The 20,144-nt window shown below is 38.7% G+C and overlaps 1 protein-coding gene across 7 annotated transcripts in view; it reads left to right on the forward strand.

Annotated features, from left to right (window-relative positions):
* Window positions 1–20,144, forward strand: part of RIPK1 (receptor interacting serine/threonine kinase 1) — a 74,823-nt gene that overhangs the window by 18,507 nt on the left and 36,172 nt on the right. The window contains exons 1-2 of one of the 7 annotated variants that reach the window (XM_032424641.1): window positions 15,412–15,637; window positions 15,817–15,895. The exons of 1 other annotated variant lie outside the window; for it this stretch is intronic. The gene's annotated coding sequence lies outside the window, so the exon portion shown is untranslated. Of the gene's footprint in view, window positions 1–15,410; window positions 15,896–16,036; window positions 16,226–17,466; window positions 18,241–20,144 lie in introns of those variants that run through there. 5 more of the 7 variants (XM_032424643.1, XM_032424639.1, XM_032424640.1 and 2 more) reach the window with 5 other exon arrangements.

Below are 20,144 nucleotides of genomic sequence, written 5' to 3' on the forward strand. Positions count from 1 at the left end.
CCCCCCCCCCCCCCCCCCCGCTCCAGGTTTCTGCCCTGGGGGCTGCCCTAAAGTCCTTTCCCCGCTGCTACCGGTCTGCAAGTCTGTGCCCCGTCCCCAGCGCATGAGGCTGTCGGTCACCGGCAGTGTAGGATCCCCAGGGCCAGGCTCCCTCCCGCTGCCATTTATCCTCCAATATCTGCCCACGGAATCATGGCTCCGTGCTTCGTACCTCAAAACCAACCGCCTGCGATATTATGTTTGTAGAGATCCAGATCTTCTTACATCTCAGGCTGGTTTCGTGGGTGCTCAGAGTGGTCTGGTAGATATCCAGCTCAATTCCGGGAACCAGTTGAAATAGGGTCCCCTATTCCTCTGCCATCTTTCCTTCTCCCCCTATACTCTGAAGAGTTTTAATCAGGAAAGGATGCTGTATTTTGTCAAATGCTTTTTTTGCATCAGTTGAGAGGACCATATGGTTCTTCTCTCTCCTCTTATTAATGTGTTCTATCACATTGATTGATTTGCGAATGTTGAACCACCCTTGCATCTGGGGATAAATCCCCCTTGGTTGTGGTGGATGATCCTTTTAATGTATTGTTGGATCCTATTAGCTAGGATTTTGTTGAGGATTTTGGAATCCATATTCATCAGGGATATGGGTCTGAAATTCTCTTTTTTGATGGGGTCTTTGCCTGGTTTGGGGATTAAGGTAATGCTGGCCTCATAGAATGAGTCTGGAAGTTTTCCTTCTGTTTCTACTTTTTGAAACAGCTTCAGGAGAATAGGTACTAAACAAGAAGAACATGCAGCCAAGAATACTTTATCTGGGAAGGCTGTCATTTAGAATGGATGGAGAGATGCAGAGCTTCCAAGGCTGGCAGAAACTGAGAGTATGTGACCAGTAAGCCGGACCTGCAAGAAATATGAAGAGGAGTTCTATAAAAGGAGAAAGATCACAAGAATGATATACAACAGAAATTTACAGGGACAGGGGCACCTGGGTGGCTCAGTTGTTAAGCGTCTGCCTTTGGCTCAGGGCATGGTGCCAGGGTCCTGGGATCGAGCCCCACATTGGGCTCCCTGCTTGGCGGGAAGCCTGCTTCTCCCTCTCCTACTCCCCTTGCTTGTGTTCCCTCTCTCTCTGAGTCTCTCCCTGTCAAATAAATAAATAAAATCTTAAAAAAAAAAAATTTACAGGGACAATCTATAAAAACAACATCTTCACAGGCAACATGATGGCAATTAATTCATATCTTTCAATAATCACTCTCAACATGAATGGCCTAAATGCTGCCATAAAACGGCACAGTGTTGCAGATTGGATAAAAAGACAGGACCCATCCATATGCTGCCTACAAGAGACTCATTTTGAACCTAAAGATACATCCAGATTGAAAGTGAAGGGATGGAGAGCCATCTTCCATGCCAGCGGACCTCAAAAGAAAGCTGGGGTAGCAATTCTTATATCAGACAAATTAGATTTTAAACTAAAGTCTGTAATTAGAGACACAGAAGGACACTATATCATTCTTAAAGGGTCTATCCAACATAACAATTGTAAATATCTACACCCCCAACATGGGAGCAGCCATCTACATAAGCCAACTGTTAACCAAAATAAAGAGTCATATTGATAACAGTACATTAATTGTAGGAGACCTCAATAATCCATTCTCAGTAATAGACAGATCGTCTAAGCAGAAAATCAACAAAGAAACAAGAGCTTTGAATGACACACTGGACCAGATGGACCTCATAGATATATACAGAACATTCCACCCTAAAACAACAGAATACTCATTCTTCTCGAGCACACATGGAACTTTCTCCAGAATAGACCACATCCTGGGTCACAAATCAGGTCTCAACCGATACCAAAAGATTGAGATTATTCCCTGCATATTCTCAGACCACAATGCTTTAAAACTGGAACTCAATCACAAGAAAAAATTTGGCAGAAATTCAAACACTTGGAAGCTAAAGACCACTCTGTTCAAGAATGTTTGGGTCAACCAAGATATCAAAGAAGAACTTAAACAATTCATAGAAAACTATGAGAACGAAAACACACTGGTCCAAAACCTATGGGATACTGCAAAGGCGGTCCTAAGGGGGAAATACATAGCCATCCAAGCCTCACTCAAAAAAATAGAAAAATCCCGAATTCACCAACTAACTACACCTTAAAGAACTAGAGAAAAAGCAACAAACGATGCCTAAGCCACGCATTAGAAGAGAAATAATTAAAATTAGAGCAGAAATCAATGAATTAGAAACCAGAAACACAGTAGATCAGATCAACAAAACTAGAAGTTGGTTCTTTGAAAGAATTAATAAGATCGATAAACCACTGGCCAGACTTATCCAAAAGAAAAGAGAAAGGGCCCAAATTAATAAAATTATGAATGAAAGGGGAGAGATCACAACTAACACCAAGGAAATAGAAACAATTATTAGAAATTATTATCAACAACTCTATGCCAATAAACTGAGCAATCTGGATGAAATGGAGGCCTTCCTGGAAACCCATAAATTGCCAAGACTGAAACAGGAAGAAATTGACAACCTGAATAGGCCAATAACCAGTAACGAGATTGAAGCAGTGATCAAAAACTTCCCAAAAAACAAGAGTCCAGGGCCTGATGGATTCCCTGGAGAATTCTACCAAACATTCAAAGAAGAAATAATACCTATTCTACTGAAGCTGTTTCAAAATATAGGAACAGAGGGAAAACTTCTGAACTCATTCTATGAGGCCAGCATTACCTTAATCCCCAAACCAGGCAAAGACCCCATCAAAAAGGAGAATTTCAGACCCATATCCCTGATGAATATGGATTCCAAAACCCTCAACAAAATCTTAGCTAATAGGATCCAACAATACATTGAAAGGATCATCCACCACGACCAAGTGGGATTTATCCCCGGGATGCAAGGGTGGTTCAACATGCGCAAATCAATCAATGTGATAGAACACATTAATAAGAGGAGAGAGAAGAACCATATGGTCCTCTCAATTGATGCAGAAAAAGCATTTCACAAAATACAACATCCCTTCCTGATTAAAACTCTTCAGAGTATATGGATAGAGGGAACATTCCTCAAGTTCATAAAATCCATCTATGAAAAACCCACAGCGAATATCATCCTCAATGGGGAAAAGCTGAGAGCCTTTCCCTTAAGATCAAGGGATGCCCACTCTCGCCACTATTGTTCAACATAGTACTAGAAGTCCTAGCAACAGCAATCAGACAACAAAAAGAAATAAAAGGTATTCAAATTGGCAAAGAAGAAGTCAAACTCTCTCTTTTTGCAGAAGACATGATACTTTATGTGGAAAACCCAAAAGACTGCACCCCCAAATTACTAGAACTCATCCAGCAATTCAGTAATGTGGCAGGATACAAAATCAATACAGAACTCAGTTGCTTTCTTATACACCAGCAATGCAACTGTAGAAAGAGAAATTAGAGAAACGATTTCATTTACAATAGCACCAAAAACCATAAGATACCTCGGAATAAACCTAACCAAAGAGGTAAAGGATCTATACTCTAGGAACTACAGAACACTCATGAAAGAAATTGAAGAAGACACAAAAAGATGGAAAAATATTCCATGTTCATGGATCGGAAGAATAAACATTGTTAAAATGTCTATGCTACCCAGAGCAATCTATACTTTCAATGCCATCCCGATCAAAATTCCAAAGACATTTTTCAAAGTGTTGGAACAAACAATCCTAAAATTTGTATGGAATCAGAAAAGACCCCGAATTGCCAAGGAAATGTTGAAAAAGAAAAACAAAGCTCAGGGCATCACGTTGCCCGATTTCAAGCTAAATTACAAAGCTGTGATCACCAAGACAGCATGGTACTGGCACAAAAACAGACATATAGACCTATGGAACAGAATAGAGAACCCAGATATGGACCCTCAACTCTATGGTCAAATAATCTTTGACAAAGCAGGAAAAAACTTGCAATGGAAAAAAGGCAGTCTCTTCAACAAATGGTGCTGGGAAAATTGGACAGCCACATGCAGAAGAATGAAACTCGACCATTCTCTAACACCATTCACAAAGATAAACTCAAAGTGGATGAAAGACCTCAATGTGAGACAGGAATCCATCAAAATCCTAGAGGAGAACATAGGCAGTAACCTCTTTGACATCGCCCACAGCAACTTCTTTCAAGATACATCTCCAAAAGCTAGTGAAACAAAAGCAAAAATGAACTTTTGGGACTTCATCAAGATAAAAAGCTTCTGCACAGCAAAGGAAACAGTCAACAAAACAAAGAGGCAACCCACAGAATGGGAGAAGATATTTGCAAATGACACTACAGATAAAGGGCTGGTATCCAAGATTTATAAAGAACTTCTCAAAACTCAACAATTTGTTCATGATAAAAACCTTTAACACTAGAAATAGAAGATAACTTCCTTAGTCGGATAAAGAATATTTACAAAATATTCTTTAATTAAGTAACCCAAAAAACAAATAATCAAGTCAAAAAGTGGGCAGAAGATATGAAAAGACACTTCTCCAAAGAAGATACAGAAATGTCTAACAGACACATGAAAAAATCTTCATCATCATTAGCCATCAGGGAAATTCAAATCAAAACCACATTGAAATAGCACCTTACACCAGTTAGAATGACAAAAATGGACAGGGAAAGAAACAACAAATGTTGGAGAGGTTGTGGAGAAAGGGGAACCCTCTTACACTGTTGGTGAGAATGCAAATTTGTACAGCCACTTTGGAAAACAGTGTGGAGGTGCCTCAAAAAATTAAAAATAGAGCTACCCTATGACCCAGCAATTGCACTCCTGGGTATTTACCCCAAAGACACAGATGTAGTGAAAAGAAGGGCCATATGCACCCCAATGTTCATAGCAGCAATGTCCGCAATAGCCAAACTGTGGAAAGAGCCGAGATGCCCCTCAACAGATGAATGGATAAAGAAGATGTGGTCCCTATATACAATGGAATATTACTCAGCCATCAGAAAGGATGAATACCCAACTTTTACATCAACATGGATTGGACTGGAGGAGATTATGCTAAGTGAAATAAGTCAAGCAGAGAAAGTCAATTATCATATGGTTTCACTTATTTGTGGAACATAAGGAATAGCATAGAGGTCATTAGGAGAAGGAAGGGAAAAATGAAGGGGAGGAAATCAGAGGGAGAGATGAACCATGAGAGACTATGGACTCTTTGAAACAAACTGAGGGTTTGGGGGGGGGGGTTAGCCCGGTGATGGGTATTAAGGAGGGCACATACTGCATGGAGTACTGGGTGTTATACGAAAACAATGAATCGTGGATCACCACATCAAAAACTAATGATGTATGGTGACTAACATAACATAATAAAATAAAATTAAAAGAAAAAGAATTTTTGTATCCATGTTCATCAGGGATATTAGCTTGTTTACATGTGGAACTGACACTGGACAACACAAGTGAATTTTGATTAATGTGCCAAAGCAATTCAGAGGATAGTCTTTACAACAAATTGTGCCAAACAATTAGACATCCATATTCAGAGAGAGAGAGAGACAAAGAGATTTGATCTAAATTAAACATCATGCCCTGTATAAATATTAACTCAAATAAATCATACCTCTAAATGTAAAACATAAAGCTATAAAACTTCTAAATAGAAAATACAGGAAAATATTTTCATGACCTGGGCTGAGATAAAGAGTTCTTAGACTTGATATCAAAAGCACAATTCATGAAATTAAAAAAAATGATTTAGGGGGAATTAGCATCTTAACAACATCAATTCTATGAGTTGAGAAACAGGAAACATCCGTTTCTTTATTTGGGTATTTTTTCATGTCTCTTGGCAATGTTTTGTATTTCTTTTTGTAGAGTCCTACATATTTTTCACTGTATTAATTCCTGCTTTTAATGCTATTATAATTCAATGCTGTTGCTTTTCTAACTTCATCTTCTAATACTTCTTGCTAGATACAGAAATACAGATTATTTTTAATATTTATTTTTAATCCATCTGACCTTACTAAATTCACTTAATTTTAATAGTTTGTTTTTGATCCTTTAGAATACTCTACCCACATAATCATTTCATCTGAAAATAATGGCAGTTTTATTTCTTCCATTCCAATATTTATATGTCTTAATTCTCATTTGTTTCTGTAGTGTACTGGCCAGAACTTCCAGTACAATTTTGAAAAGATGTGATAGTGGACCTCCTTGCCTTGTTCCTGATCTCAAGGGAAAGTGTTTAATTTGTTGCTATTAAGTATGATGTTATTTATAGTTTTTTGTAAATATTCTTTATCCGACTAAGGAAGTTATCTTCTATTTCTAGTGTTAAAGGTTTTTATCATGAACAAATCTTGAATTTTTACCAATCCTTCCTCTGTATCTTTTGAGATCATATGATTTTTTTCTTCTGTAATGTGGTAAATTACTCTGATTTTTGAATGTTAAAATAACATTGCATTTATGAAATAAAACCTACTTGGTCATAATGTATTATTCTGTCTATAAATTCAATTTGATAATATCCAACTTAGGATTGTCTGCACCCATGGTAATGAGATATATTGGAATGTAATTTTCTTTTCTAGCACTGTCCTTGTCAGGTTTGGCTACCACGAGTAAGCTGGACTTATTAAAAACTTTTGAAAAGTTTCCTTTCCTATTCTCCAGAAAAGCTTGTGTAGAATTTGCACTATTTCATCTTCAATGGTTAGAAAAACTTACCAGTGAAGTCATTTATTTGGGTGTGGTGTTTTCTTCAATTTTTAAAGATGCTTCAATTTATTCAAGAGATATAGGACTATTCTAATGTTCTATTTCTTCTTAGATCAGGTTTGACAAGTTATATTTTTCAAGAAATGTATCTATTTCATTTACACTGTCAAATTAATGGCATAAGGTGGTTAATAGTAATCCTTCATTTTCTTTTTAATGCTTTAAAATTCCGTATTGATGTCATCTTTTTCATTTTTAATATCAGTGGGTGCTCTCGCTCTCTCCCTCAACTGGGTCAATCTTGCTCAGGGGTTAATTTTAATCTTTACAAAGGATCAACTTTTTCTTGATTTCTTCTTTTGTATGTTTGTTTTTATTACAATGATTTATTCTCTTATATGTATTAGAACCTTACTATATTTTCTTTAAGTCTAATTTGCTTTTCTATTCTTCAGATTTTTGAGATGGAAACTCAAATAATTGATTTTCAACCTTTCTTATTTTATAATGCATGCATTTAGAGGCCAAAATACCCTTCTAAGCACTGATTTGGCTTCATCTCTCTCTCTCTCTCTCTCTCTCTCTCTCTCTCACACACACACACACGTTGTACATATTATTATTATTTAGTTCAAAACATTCTCTAATTTGTTTAACGATTTTATTTATTTATTTATTTGTTAGAGAGAGCACAAGCAGGGGGAGTGGCCGGCAGAGGGAGAAGCAGGCTTCCTGCTGAGCAAGGAGCCCAATGCAGGACTTAATCTCAGGACCCTGGGACCATGAACTGAGCCAAAGGCAGACATTTAACTGACTGAGCCACACAGGCATCCCTCTAATTGCTATTTTAATATTTTCTTGGTCCATTGGCTATTTAGAATTGTGATACTTAATTTCTGAGTATTTGGGGACTTTCTAGTTGTCTTTCTGTTATTGATATCTACTTTAATTTTACTGTAGCCAGAGAATATATTCCATATGACTTCAATCCTTAGAAACTTGTTGAAACTTGATTTATTGTGCAGGATATTGTCTGTTTTGGCAAATGTTTCATGTGTACTTAAAAGAATGGATATTCTGCAGTTGTTGAATTTAGTTTTCTAAATTTTCTACATTGACACCCAAGATGTCAATTTGGTCAGTTTGTTTTGGTTATTCAAATATTTCTATATCTTTACTGATTTTTTTGGTCTGCTTTTTCTATCCATTACTGACAGAAGTTTGTTAAAATATTCAACTATTATTGTAGGTCTTTTTCTTATTTTTGTTCTGTTAACATCTTTTTGTTATTAGGCACATGCAAATTTAGAATTGTGATATATTCTCATCCAATTGACTATTTTATTGTTATGCAACATCTCTTCCTTTAAATTCTATTCTGCCTGGTATCAGAATAGTTATGCCAACTTTTTTCTAGTTATTCTACTTTCTGTTTATCTTTTCTATTATTCTACTTTTAGACTTTAGGTCCATATATTTAAAATGTGGCTCTTTTAAAAATGTATAATTGGGTTTTGTACTTTTCTTCACATGACACTGTCTTTTAATTGGAGTGTTTAAACTGTTTACACAAAATACTATCATTGACATAATTGAATTTAAGTCTACCACATTGTTATTTGCCATCTATTTGTCCCATCTGTCTTTATTCCTTTATTTCTCCTTCCTTATCTCATTTTGGATTACTCAAAAGTTTTATATTATTGTATTTCCACCATATTAGTTTTTTACCTATGCATTCTTATATTAATCTTATAGGAATTAAACTATTTATTTTGGGGTATGTCTTCCAGAAATTAGAATTTTACCACTTCACAAACAATGCTAGAAACTAAAAAGTTTAATTCTGTTTTCTCAACTCTAACCCTTTTGTACTAGTTATCACATATTTCATTTCTACATAGGTTTTACAGCCCACAAGTCATCATCATCATAATTGTTTTAAACATTCAATATTTATTTATATTTATCCACATATATTTACCCTTTCCAGTGTGCTTTTTTATTTCTTGTCATTCTGTGCTCTCTTTGAGATCATTTTCCTTCAGCCTATAGAAATTCCTTTAGTATTTCTTGTAGTGCAGCTCTCTGACAATAAATCCCCTAAGCTCTAGTTGTCTGAAATGTGTATTTTCTTTCATTTTTGAATGACATTTTAGCTAGCTACAGAATTTTAGACTGGAATATAAATATATTTTTTTCCTATCAGCACATTAAAGAGAACAAGTCATTGACTTCAATTTCTGCTGAAAAATCAGCCATCTGTGTTGCTGTTACTGTCTTAAATGTAATAGGTCTTTTCCCTCTGGCTGTTTTTAAGATTTTTTTTTTTTTTTTGCTTTTATTGTTAGCCGACTTTCCTGTGTCTAGGTGTGGTTTTCTTTGTATTTATCCTGTATGGGTTTACAAAGTTCTTTGAATGTGTTGCTTAATGCTTGACAATTAAATTTGGAATATTTTTGGTCAGTAATTTTTTATATATTTCTCCTATCCCATTCTCTCTCTGTGGTATTTCAATGGCATAAATATTTGACATTTTCATCATGTTCCATATACCTCTTGTGTTTCTTTTTCCCCCTATTTCCATTTATTTTCCCTTCTGTTCTTCACTCTGGATATTTTTTTACTGCCTTATCTTCCACTTCCCTAATCCTTTGCTCTTATCTGATATCAACCCCATCCGTTTGATTTTTTTTTTAGATTTATTTATTTTATTTTTAGAGAGAGACAGTGAGAGAGCATAATCAAGGACAGAGGAAGAGGGAGAGAGAATCCCATGCAGACTCAGCGCTGAGTGCGGAGTCCAATGTGGGGCTCAATCTCATGACCCTGAGATCATGACCTGAGTCGAAACTAAGAGTCGGACACTTAACCGACTGTGCCACCCAGGCGCCCCATCCATCCACTTGATTTCTTAACTTCAAGTATAATATTTTTCAGGTTCTAGAATCTCCATTTGGCTTTCTTTTAAACAGTTTTCAGATTTGGGGTGAGATTCTTCATCTTTTCATCAAAGTTGTTTAAAATATTCATCATAATTATTTTTTAAAGATTTTAGTTATTTCAGACAGAGAGCACACAAGCAGGGAGAGCAGCGGGCAGACGGAGTGGGAGAAGCCAGTGCAGGGCTCAACTGCAGGACCCTGGGATCATGACCTGAGCCGAAGGCAGATGCATAACCGACTGAGCCACCCAGGTGCCCCTCATCATAATTAAGTCCCTATCTGATTATTCAATACTTGAATCACCAGTGATGCCATTTCTCTTGTGTGTTTTCCTCCTGTTTTTTGAAATTTCTATTATTTTTAAGCATGTTTCATACCTTTTTATTGGATGCCAGATATTACAAAAAAGTGTAGAAGTACAGAATAGTGTTGCCTACCTTCAAAAAGTGTTGTTTCCTCTGGCAAGCACATACTTTACCAGCAAATTACCATGGTCCTGTTTAGGTGGGTCAAAGCTGTGCTTTGTTATATTTGGGTTATTTCAATTTTGACCTTATTCTTGGGTCATGTTCTTACTTCAAGGGAATTGCTATAGACTGAATTGTATATTACCCGCCCCAAATCATATATTGAAGGCTTAACTCCCAATCTGATGGTATTTAGAGATGGGACTTTGGGAGGTAGTTAGGTTTAGATGAGGTCATGAGGATGGAACCTTCATGTTGGGATGTGTGCCTTTGTAAGAAGAGACACCATAGAGCTTGCTTTCTCTCCACAAGTGCACAAAGAAGAGGTCATGTAAACACACAGCAAGATGGTGGTTACTAACAAGGCAGGAAGAGAGATCTTTACCAGAAACTGACCATGCTGGCATCCTGATCTCAGACTTCCAGCCACCAGAACAGTGAGAAAATAAATGTGTATTGTTTTAGCTACCCAGCCTATAGTATTTTGTTTTAGCATTCTGAACAGGCTAAGGCAAGCATGGTCCTGACTCCTAGGGTCTGTCCCTTCTATGAGATATTAATGGAAAGCCTAGGGTGTTTTCTGAGACCCATTCATTTTGGGAGGACTTGAATTCTAACCTCTATCTCCCTAGCACTATGAAGCTGCTGAAAATCCTGCTCAGCTTTTAGCCTCTGGTCTGCTCTTGCCTGCTGGGTTTCTTGGAGTCTGTCCCTACATATGCATGGTTTAGTCATCAGCCAACCACTGGAGTGTAATAAAAATGATAATTTGGGGGTCACTTCTTTATAGTTCTCTTCTTTCTGAGATTTTGCTCTTCAAGTTCCAAACTCTGATGTCCCCAGTGAGACTGCTACTTTCTGCTTAGGTTCTATTACCCTTTGCACAGAATTAGATATACCCCCAGAAAAAAAAGCAAGGAAATTAGCTCTCCAATGCCTTAAGTCATTTTATATATTTTGTCCATTTTCCATTATTGTTTTCAATGAAAGGATTCATTCTGAATGTTCTCTGAAAACCAGAATAGGAAGTTCTCTGGAGACCAGAATACTCATATTTTAAGATTCAACCTAAATGTGACTTCCTTTGTGAACTTTTTCCTGATTCTTTTGCTCTAGAATAGAATTATCATTTCAAGTGGAACTTTTTCTGGTTTCCACAGAACCTGGCACATACCTCTATCATTACCCTTACTAGATAACATTTCCATTTTTATGGAACAATTGCCTCTCTAAGGGACTCCCCTATCAATTTCATTCTGTTTTCTGAAAAATTCCTTTTTTGGGGGAAAATTCCTTTAAAGACCTAATTATATTCACAGTGTCTCGTTTTCCTCCCCATCTCCTCCAACTTTTCCTTGAATATACTCCAAATTTGCTTTTGCTCCCACTGTACCACTAAAACTTACATTACTGTGGTCACTGATAATTTCCATGTTATCAAATCCAATGGTGAATTCTCAGGCCACATCTTACTTGACTTATTCGCAGCAACTGGCACAACTGATCACTCTCTTAAGGATGCCTCTCTGACCTGGTTTTCCCCTACTTTCCTAGTGGCTCCTCTTCATCTCAACCTCTAAACACTGTAGAACCTCAGGGCTCATTCCTCAGACCTCTCCTCTTTTCTATCAACATTCCCTACCTTGAAGATCTTGCCTCTTAGTTTTAGATACCATCCATGTGTTGATAACATTCTAATCTCTATTTCCTACCTGGACTTCTTCCCTGAACTCCATACTCACATATCCATCTGCCTACTTCACATCTCCACCTGAGCATTTAATAGCCATCTCAAATTTTAACATGCTCAAACAGAGCTCCTGGTATTTCCACCAACCTGCTGTTGTCACTACTTTGTCTTCTCCATCAGCAACTCTGTCCTTCCCATTACACTCAGGACAGAAAACTTCTGGTTTTCTCATTTCTCACACCGTTTCTGATCTCCAAGCTAATCATCACTTCCACTTTCAAATTTTAGCTAGAATATGAAAATTCCTCACTATCTCCATTGCTATCACTCTCATTCAAGCCATCCTTATCCTGTCAGCATTACTGTAATAACCTTCAAACTTGTCTTTCTGCTTTGTTCTTGTTCCTTTTATTTTTTAAAAGATTTTATTTATTTATTTGAGAGAGAGAGCGAGTAAGCAAGCGGGGGGAGGGGCAGATGGAGGAGAGAATCTCAAGTAAACTCCACACTGAGTAAGAAGCCTGATGCAGGGCTTGATCTCACAACCCTGAGATCATGACCTGAGCCCAAATCAAGAGTCAGACTCTGAGTGGCTTAGTTCGTTAAACTTCTGACTTTTGATTTGGGCTCAGGTGATGATCTCAGGGTTATGAGAGCAAGCCCTGCCCTGCCTTGGGTGCCACACTCAACGGGAAGTATGCTTGAGATTCTCTCTCTTCCTCTCCCTCTGCCCCTCCCCACCCCACATGCTCTTCCTCTAAAATCAATCAATCAATCTTAAAAAAAACCCTCAGATGCTTAACTAACTGAGCCATCCAGGCACCCCTGCTCTTGTTGCTTTTAGTGTATTTTCTTTTTTTTTTAAGTAAGATTTTTTATTTTATTTATTTGAGAGAGAGAGAGAGAGCACAAGAGGGGTTAGCGTGAGAGGGAGAAGCAGACTCCCTTCCGAGCAGGGAGCCCGATGCGGGACTCGATCCCAGGACTCCGGGATCATGACCTGAGCTGAAGCCAGTCACTTAACCAACTGAGCCACCCAGGCGCCTGCTTTTAGTGTATTTTCAACTCAGCATCCAAAATGATTCCATTATAATTTAGAGCATGTTCTCTTCTGCACAAAACCCTTCAATGACTCCATAATTCAGAGTAAAAGACAAACTTCTTTAAATCACCTACAGAGCCTCACATAGTCTCCCCTGCTCCCTACCTAACTTTTCTGATCTCATCCTCTATTACTATTTTTTATCTCGTTCCTTCTCAGGCACCTCCTTGCCATGCTCCCATCTCTGAGCCTTTGTCCTTGCTTTCCCACAAAATATCCTCATGGTTTCCTTCCTCACTTCCTTTATTTACTCAAATATCACCTGTGCACCTGGACATCCATCTAATACCGTGATCCACTCCCCATACATACATGCACATCTCCAATCCAACTCTGGTGCTCTTTTTTCTCTCTTAGCACTTACCACTAACATACTACATAGTTTCCTCATTCATCTCCCCCACTAGCATGTAAGCTCCGTAAGGGTATTTTTTATTTATTCAAAATTCAGTCTTTAGTGTTTGCAAAAGGTGCTCTGCAAATATTTATTGAATGAATGAATGCCTTTCTGTATTACTTGTATCTACCATCAGATATTCTTATTATCTAGTACCTGCTTAGCATACATTAGGCAGAAATGTTTGTTGAATGAATAGGTACCCCTTTCATCTTTTTTTATAGGTATTTTTAAAATAAACAATTTTTTTTTTAAACAGATTTAGTTTCAAAGCAAAATTGAGTGGAAAGAGCTCTACCTCCCTCCCCTACCCGCAAACACACAGATTATCCGGCCATCAACATCCTGCACCAGTGTGGCGTATTTGTTAATAATCAATTAATGAACACTGACACATTATCATGCGAAGTCCATAGTTCACATCTGATTTCACTCTTTTTGTTGTACATTTGTGGGTTTTGACAATGTATAATGTATTCACCACTGTAGCATTATACAGAATAGTTTTGCTTCCCTAAAAATCCTGTTCTCCATCTCCCTGCAAACCTGACAACCCCTGATCTTTTTTTTTTTAACTGCCTTCATATTTTTGCCTTCTCCAGAATGTCATATAGTTGGAATCATATATTACGTAGCTTTTTCTGATTAGCTTTCACTTAGAAATAATCATTTAGGCTTCCTCCATGCTTTTTCATGGCCTGATGGCTCATTTTTTTTTTTTTAAGTGAATAATATTCCACTGTATGGATGGACAAGTTTTTTTGCATATTCACCTACTGAAGAACACCTTGGTTGCCTGCAAGTTTTGGCAATTAGGAATAAATGTGCTATAAACATTCATGTCAGATTTTCGTGTAGATATAAGCTTTCAACTTACTTGGGTAAATACCAAGGCATGTGGTTTCTGGATCATATGATATGATATGATATCATATGATATGGTAAGATTATTTTCAGCTTTTAATGCCCAACTCTCTCCAAAGTGGATGTACCAATCTGCACTCACACCAACAATAATGAGAATTCCTGTTGCACCACAACCTCACCAACATGTATCATCAGAGTTTTAGATTTTAGCCATTCTAATAGGTATGTAGTGGTATCTCATTGTTGTTTCAAATTTGCAATTCCCTAATGACCTATAATACTGAGCACCTTTTCATGTGTTTTTGTCATCTACATGGTGAGGTGTCTGTTCACATCTTTTGCCCATTTTCTAATTGGGTTGCTCCTTTTTTAAGTGTTGAATTTCTAGTGTATTTTGGATAACAGTCCTTTATCAGATGTCTTTTGCAAATATTTTCTTCCAGCTTGTGGCTTCTTATTCTCTTGAAGTATACATTTGACCCTGGAATACAGGGGTTAGAGGTACCCACCCCACACAGTTGAAAATTGACATATAACTTCTGACTCCCCAAAAAACTTCATTAATAGCCTACTGTTGACTGGAAGCCTTACACTAACAGTCAATTTAACACATATTTTATACGTAATATATATTATATACTGTATTCTAACAATAAACTAGTCTCATGTTCAAAATATGAGGAAAACACATTTACAGTACTCTATTGTATTTACCGAAAATACCCACCTATAAGTGGTCCCCTGCAGTTCAAACCCCTGGTGTTCAGCGGTCAACTGTGTATCTTTCTACAATATGTAATCATGCTATGTATAATGTGGCATCTCCCATTTTGCTTGAGACTTCCCAATCACCATTCTAAAGGACTGCAAGATAAATATATTTTTTCTCCACAACTCCACAGAGCGGATTTTATTATGCCCACTTCACAGCTGAAGGGAGAGACGAGAATGGTAATTTGCCTAAAGCTGTAGGGCTGATGACGCGCGGAGCTCAGAGTGGGAGTAGGGGGGAGTGGTGGAATCTACCCAGTGCTTACCCTAGGCTAAGCTGCTTCTCCGCAGCGGCGGCGGTTTCTATGATTAGGTAATATATCCTCTTTTGGCCTCCCAGCTGACTTTAAAACAAAGTAAAGCCATGATCCTCTGGGTGACATCCCCGGAATTTAAAATCTTGGTGCAAGGGCCGGTTGGCCGCGGGGCAGGCGCTCTCCTCCTACCCGATTCCGGAGCCCGCGGAGGCGGAGCGAACAGTCCACGCCCTCTCGCCGGCCCCAGAGCCCTCACTCGACACCCAGAGGGCGCGGACTCCGGACCGGGGCTCCCGGAGCGCGGCGGTCCTGGCGGGCCCACATCTCGAGGTGCGCCAGCCCGCTGTCCCGCTGCAAGGAGGGAGCCCGGGCCGCGCGGCCGGACGCGCACTGACCAGCGGGGCCCACAGAGCCGAGCGCGGTGAGCGCGCAGCGGGGCGGCCACTCTGCGGCTCGGCCTCTCCGAGCCCGACGAGCTCTGTCCCCGGCGACCCCCGTGTCAGGCTCGGGCGTCCGCCCCCTGCCTGTCCCGGCGAGGCTGTCGCGGCGTCGGAGTAATTCCGGACTCTCCCACCGCTGCCTCTTTCCTTCCTTACCCAGGCCTCGGGAAGTTTGCCGCGGAAACGAAAGTAAATAACTCCGGGTGCGTCTGCGCGGAGGCAGTGGCTGCCACATCCAGGTTCGCCAGGGACCGGCTTCCAGGCAGGGGTGGGGTTTCCTGATTAGGCGGGCGGGCGGTGGGCGGGGACGGCGTCCACCGGAAGTCTAACAGTGACTGGGCCTTTCGGCTGGTGGGCGGGGCTCGCGGCGGTGGGGGAAGTTGAGCTATGGGAAAGCCGTCGGTATTCCCGGAAGTAGGGCGGCCTGCTGGGCCTATGGAATTTCCCTGAGTCGGCTGTAGAACTGTCAAAAGCCCAGCTGCGCTCCTTTTTTTCCAGATGTTGCTCACCAGGTGTTAACTCCGTCCAAGGGCGTAGACCTGCCCTCGGGCCAGGAGGACGGTGTGGCGGTGGGTTGCTGCTATCGTTGTTGTTTCGTAGCGATGATGGGTTTTTATTGCAATCATTAAGATACGGTGGCTCATGCTCTCGTCGTAATAGGATTACGTACTGCTCCTGGGCTAGGAGTGCTTACCAAGCCTTTGAAAGGGCTTTTACTCTTGCCCTTGGGGCCGCGCGCGAGGGTTGCAGAGATAAAGCATTTTGCAAAGCATTTCCGCATAATCTTAGCTGTGAGCTGGCAAATGGAAAAGAAGGGTCCGCTTCCACAGCGACGGAAGGGATGAATGTCAGAACCCTAGGAGACCTCTTACGTAGTCAGTGGCGTTTGTTTTTACGAAGTGCTGCAGAATCTTGTCAGGGTTTGAAGAGGTTAAGCTACATACTCCTTTCCTAAGCATTTGACAAAACCCCACCGATGGAGGGGGGCGGCGGTTATTTCTTTGTCTCTTGCTGATCCTTCGGCTCTTCCTTGCCCTGAGCTCTTGTTTATCTTGGACAAAGCCCAAGGCTGTTATATTCAACCAACTTTTCAGAAGTCCTACGGTCTTTAGACCACTATTAATTCTTCCCTTGATTTACACCCGAGGAAATCAAGGCACAAGTAACCTTTGGAACATAGAGTGACTTAGTAGTTGATCTGCATTTTGTAAACACCGGGTAGGTGCCAGAGGAAGGAGGAAATTGTAGTCAATCAATGTGGAAAACTGAAGCTCTTCTAAACACAAAAAGTGAAGACTTTGTTTAAAATTTAGGGTGTATCGGGCGCCTGAGTGGCTCAGTCAGTTGAGTCTCTGCCTTTGGCTCTGGTCATGATCCCAGAGTCCTGAGACCCAGTCCTGCATAGGGTCCTTGCTCAGCGGGGAGTCTGCGTCTCCTTCTCCCTCTGCCCCTCCCCCCTGCTCATGTGCGCTCTCAAATAGATGAATAAAATCTTTAAAAAAATAAATAAAATTTAGGGTGTATCATTACAATTATTGTTAATAAAACAGTAATAATGATTAACTTTCATTTTCATTTTCTTCTTCACTATATTGAGCCGCAGAGATATGTTGCACTTTTTTGGGGGGTGGGTAGGAGCAGAGGGAGAGAGAGAGAATCTTAAGCAGGCTCCACACCTACTGGAGCCCCATGTGGGGCTCATTCTCATAACCCTGAGCCAAAGTCAAGAGTCAGGCCCCCATCCAACTTAGTCACCCAGGCTCCCCCATATGTTGCACTTTTAAGAATGTGAGTATTAATGGGAATTAAGAAAAATTCCTAAAATATCAACTTCCAAAATGGCTAACTACTATTTGGTCCTTATTAATCCATAATATGTTAATACCACCAATATGATCTGGAATTTGAAAAAATATATATAGGTTCCCATGCTTTGGTTGGATGTTATACTCTGGCAAAAATGATTGACTGCATTAACCTGTAAAATACTGATTTTGAACCACATATTATGTTTTAAAAATTTAGTCTGTGCATTCCCCATGTTTCTGACTGTAGCATATTCATTTAATATAGGTGAGCAAAGCTATAAGATTGAGTCTTCGAATAGGATTTTAACAAAGATTATAGTTTGCTATCTAGAGAAGTTGCATGTGTTAGCGAATTGATAGTGGAAGTTTGAATGAAGAAACAAAAGTTCAGTGCCAGGATCTACCACTTTAGGTGAATCATTTAACTCCAGATTTTAGTTTCTTTATTTCTAAATTGGAATGATAAGAATAAAACTTACTTCATGGGGTCATAATCTGCTAACGTATATGATAATACCTGGTTGAACTCCTCCAGTCCTGTCCTTTGCTCTTCATTTGGTTCTTCCTTACTCAGAGCTCTTGTTTATCTGGGGCAAAGTATTAAGCCGTTACAATCAAAGAACCTTTGAGAAGTCCACATTGGATACTTGAGTAAAATCAGAGTTCTATTAGCAGGGGAAAGGAAGGCAATGATAGGTAGGCAACTGACATTTTCTGATTCTTGATGTATGATCATCATTGAAAAGTTGAAAAAAATAGTCTTCTAGCACTGAAAGGTAAGTATGAATATTTTAAAGTCTTTTTAAAACTTTTTTTATTAAAGTGTAACATAATCAATGTGAGATGCACATTTCATAATTGTACAGCTCTATGAAGTATCACAAAATGAACATTACCCAGGTTAAGAAATAGAACATTGCCATCATTCCTGAAAGCTCTTGTGTCTCTCTCCTCTCATTCACTATCTCCTGTCTTTTATCTTATAGTAACCACTATCTTTTAATATCAGAAATTAATTCTGCCTTTGTTCTTGGTATTATTATTTATTATTTATTTGTATTTCCCCCAGTTTTATTGAGGTATAATTGACAAACAAAATTGAATATAGATGTGAGTATTTTGATATATAGATTCATCCTGCCTTAGAATAAATTTTAGAAATTTGTGAAATTTCTTGAAATTGTCAGTTAATTTCAGTGGACAAAATTTGCTTTTCTGAGTCCCTGAATTAACATCCATTTATGAAAAAAAATTAAGAAATCCCATTAAAATGGAGACAATTACATTATTAATTGAAATTAGTTATCTAAGATGATGTAAGAGGGCAGGGTGCTTTCGTTAATTACTCTGTAACATGGCTTTATAATGTGGTTTTCTGCCTGCCTACATTCAGTATTTTTGTGACTGTTGGGTATCTAAACCACTCACAAGACCTTCCTAAGATATTTGGTACTTATAAAGTTGAATTGTTCATGGAAAAAAAAAGGAACAAAAGCAGTAAAAGCAAAAGAAGTCACTGGGAACCATGCAAGAAGTGCATAAGATTAAGGTCAGACTAAACCAGCAAACTCCAAGACTGAGAAGAGAACTGATTTGATCAGGAGCCAACTTCACAAAGTGCAGTGGAATCACCAGGAGGCCTCCTTCCCCCTGAGGTCCATTATGCTGGCAGGAGGCCCTGCAAATCCTAGCTGATCCTGGCAAATTCCAGGAGACAAGATCTTGGCTGAAGGAGAGAGAGCAAGTAGAACTCCTCAGAAAAGTTGAAATCTTATACTCAAATGGCATATTTCACAGTTAATAATTCCTTCCTGTTTCTTTACTCTGCCTGTGAGCCTTTTTTTAAAAGGTCATATACAACAGTATTTTTGAAAACTGCTAGATGTATTTCAGAGTGTAGATGGGCTATAACTTATTCTCTTTTCTGTGTATGTAAATTGTTTTATATGCTTTTGCCATTCTGTATAATGTTGCCAGGACCATCATTGTCAATAATCTATCTCAGCATCTCTGATTTGATTAAAGAAATACTGAGTGAAGTAATTATTGCCTTTAAGGAATGTTTTATTATAAATGTAATTTATGCTTATTGTAGGAAATTTGGAAAATGTAAAACTGTACAGAAGAAAGTAAAAATCACCCTACTATCCAAATATAATCCTTGCTAACATTTTGGTATCTTCATTTTTTTTTCTGTATGTATATCTAGCCATCTCCCTGTAAATATGTTTTTTATTTTTACCTATAACTTTGAATTGTTATATGATATTCCATCTTATGAATGTCCTGTAATTCATTTAACTGTATCCTTTATTTTTGGACAATTAAATATTTCTTTTTAACGGATAATTATCCATTTAATGATCAACTAGGACATATGGAATCTTCATGGTTTCCTATATATAATGTCTTCTGTAAATAGTGACAGCTTTGCTTTTTTCTTTCCAATTTGGATACCTTTTATTTCTTTTTCTTGCCTTATTGCTGTGGCTAGCACTTCCAACATTATGTTGAATACAAGTGGCAAGAATGGGCATCCTTGTCCTGTTCCTGATCAGTGCTTAGGACAAAACCTGCCATATGTCTGGTTTTGTCCTAGGCACTACAGACAGTGTACAAGATAGTTTCCTGCATCCTGTATAATTAATTAGAAATAATTCTCAAATTACAGCTATCTTAA

Source organism: Phoca vitulina, unplaced genomic scaffold (assembly GCF_004348235.1).
Source record: "Phoca vitulina isolate PV1807 unplaced genomic scaffold, GSC_HSeal_1.0 scaffold31, whole genome shotgun sequence".
In the NCBI taxonomy this organism is placed as follows: domain Eukaryota; kingdom Metazoa; phylum Chordata; class Mammalia; order Carnivora; family Phocidae; genus Phoca; species Phoca vitulina.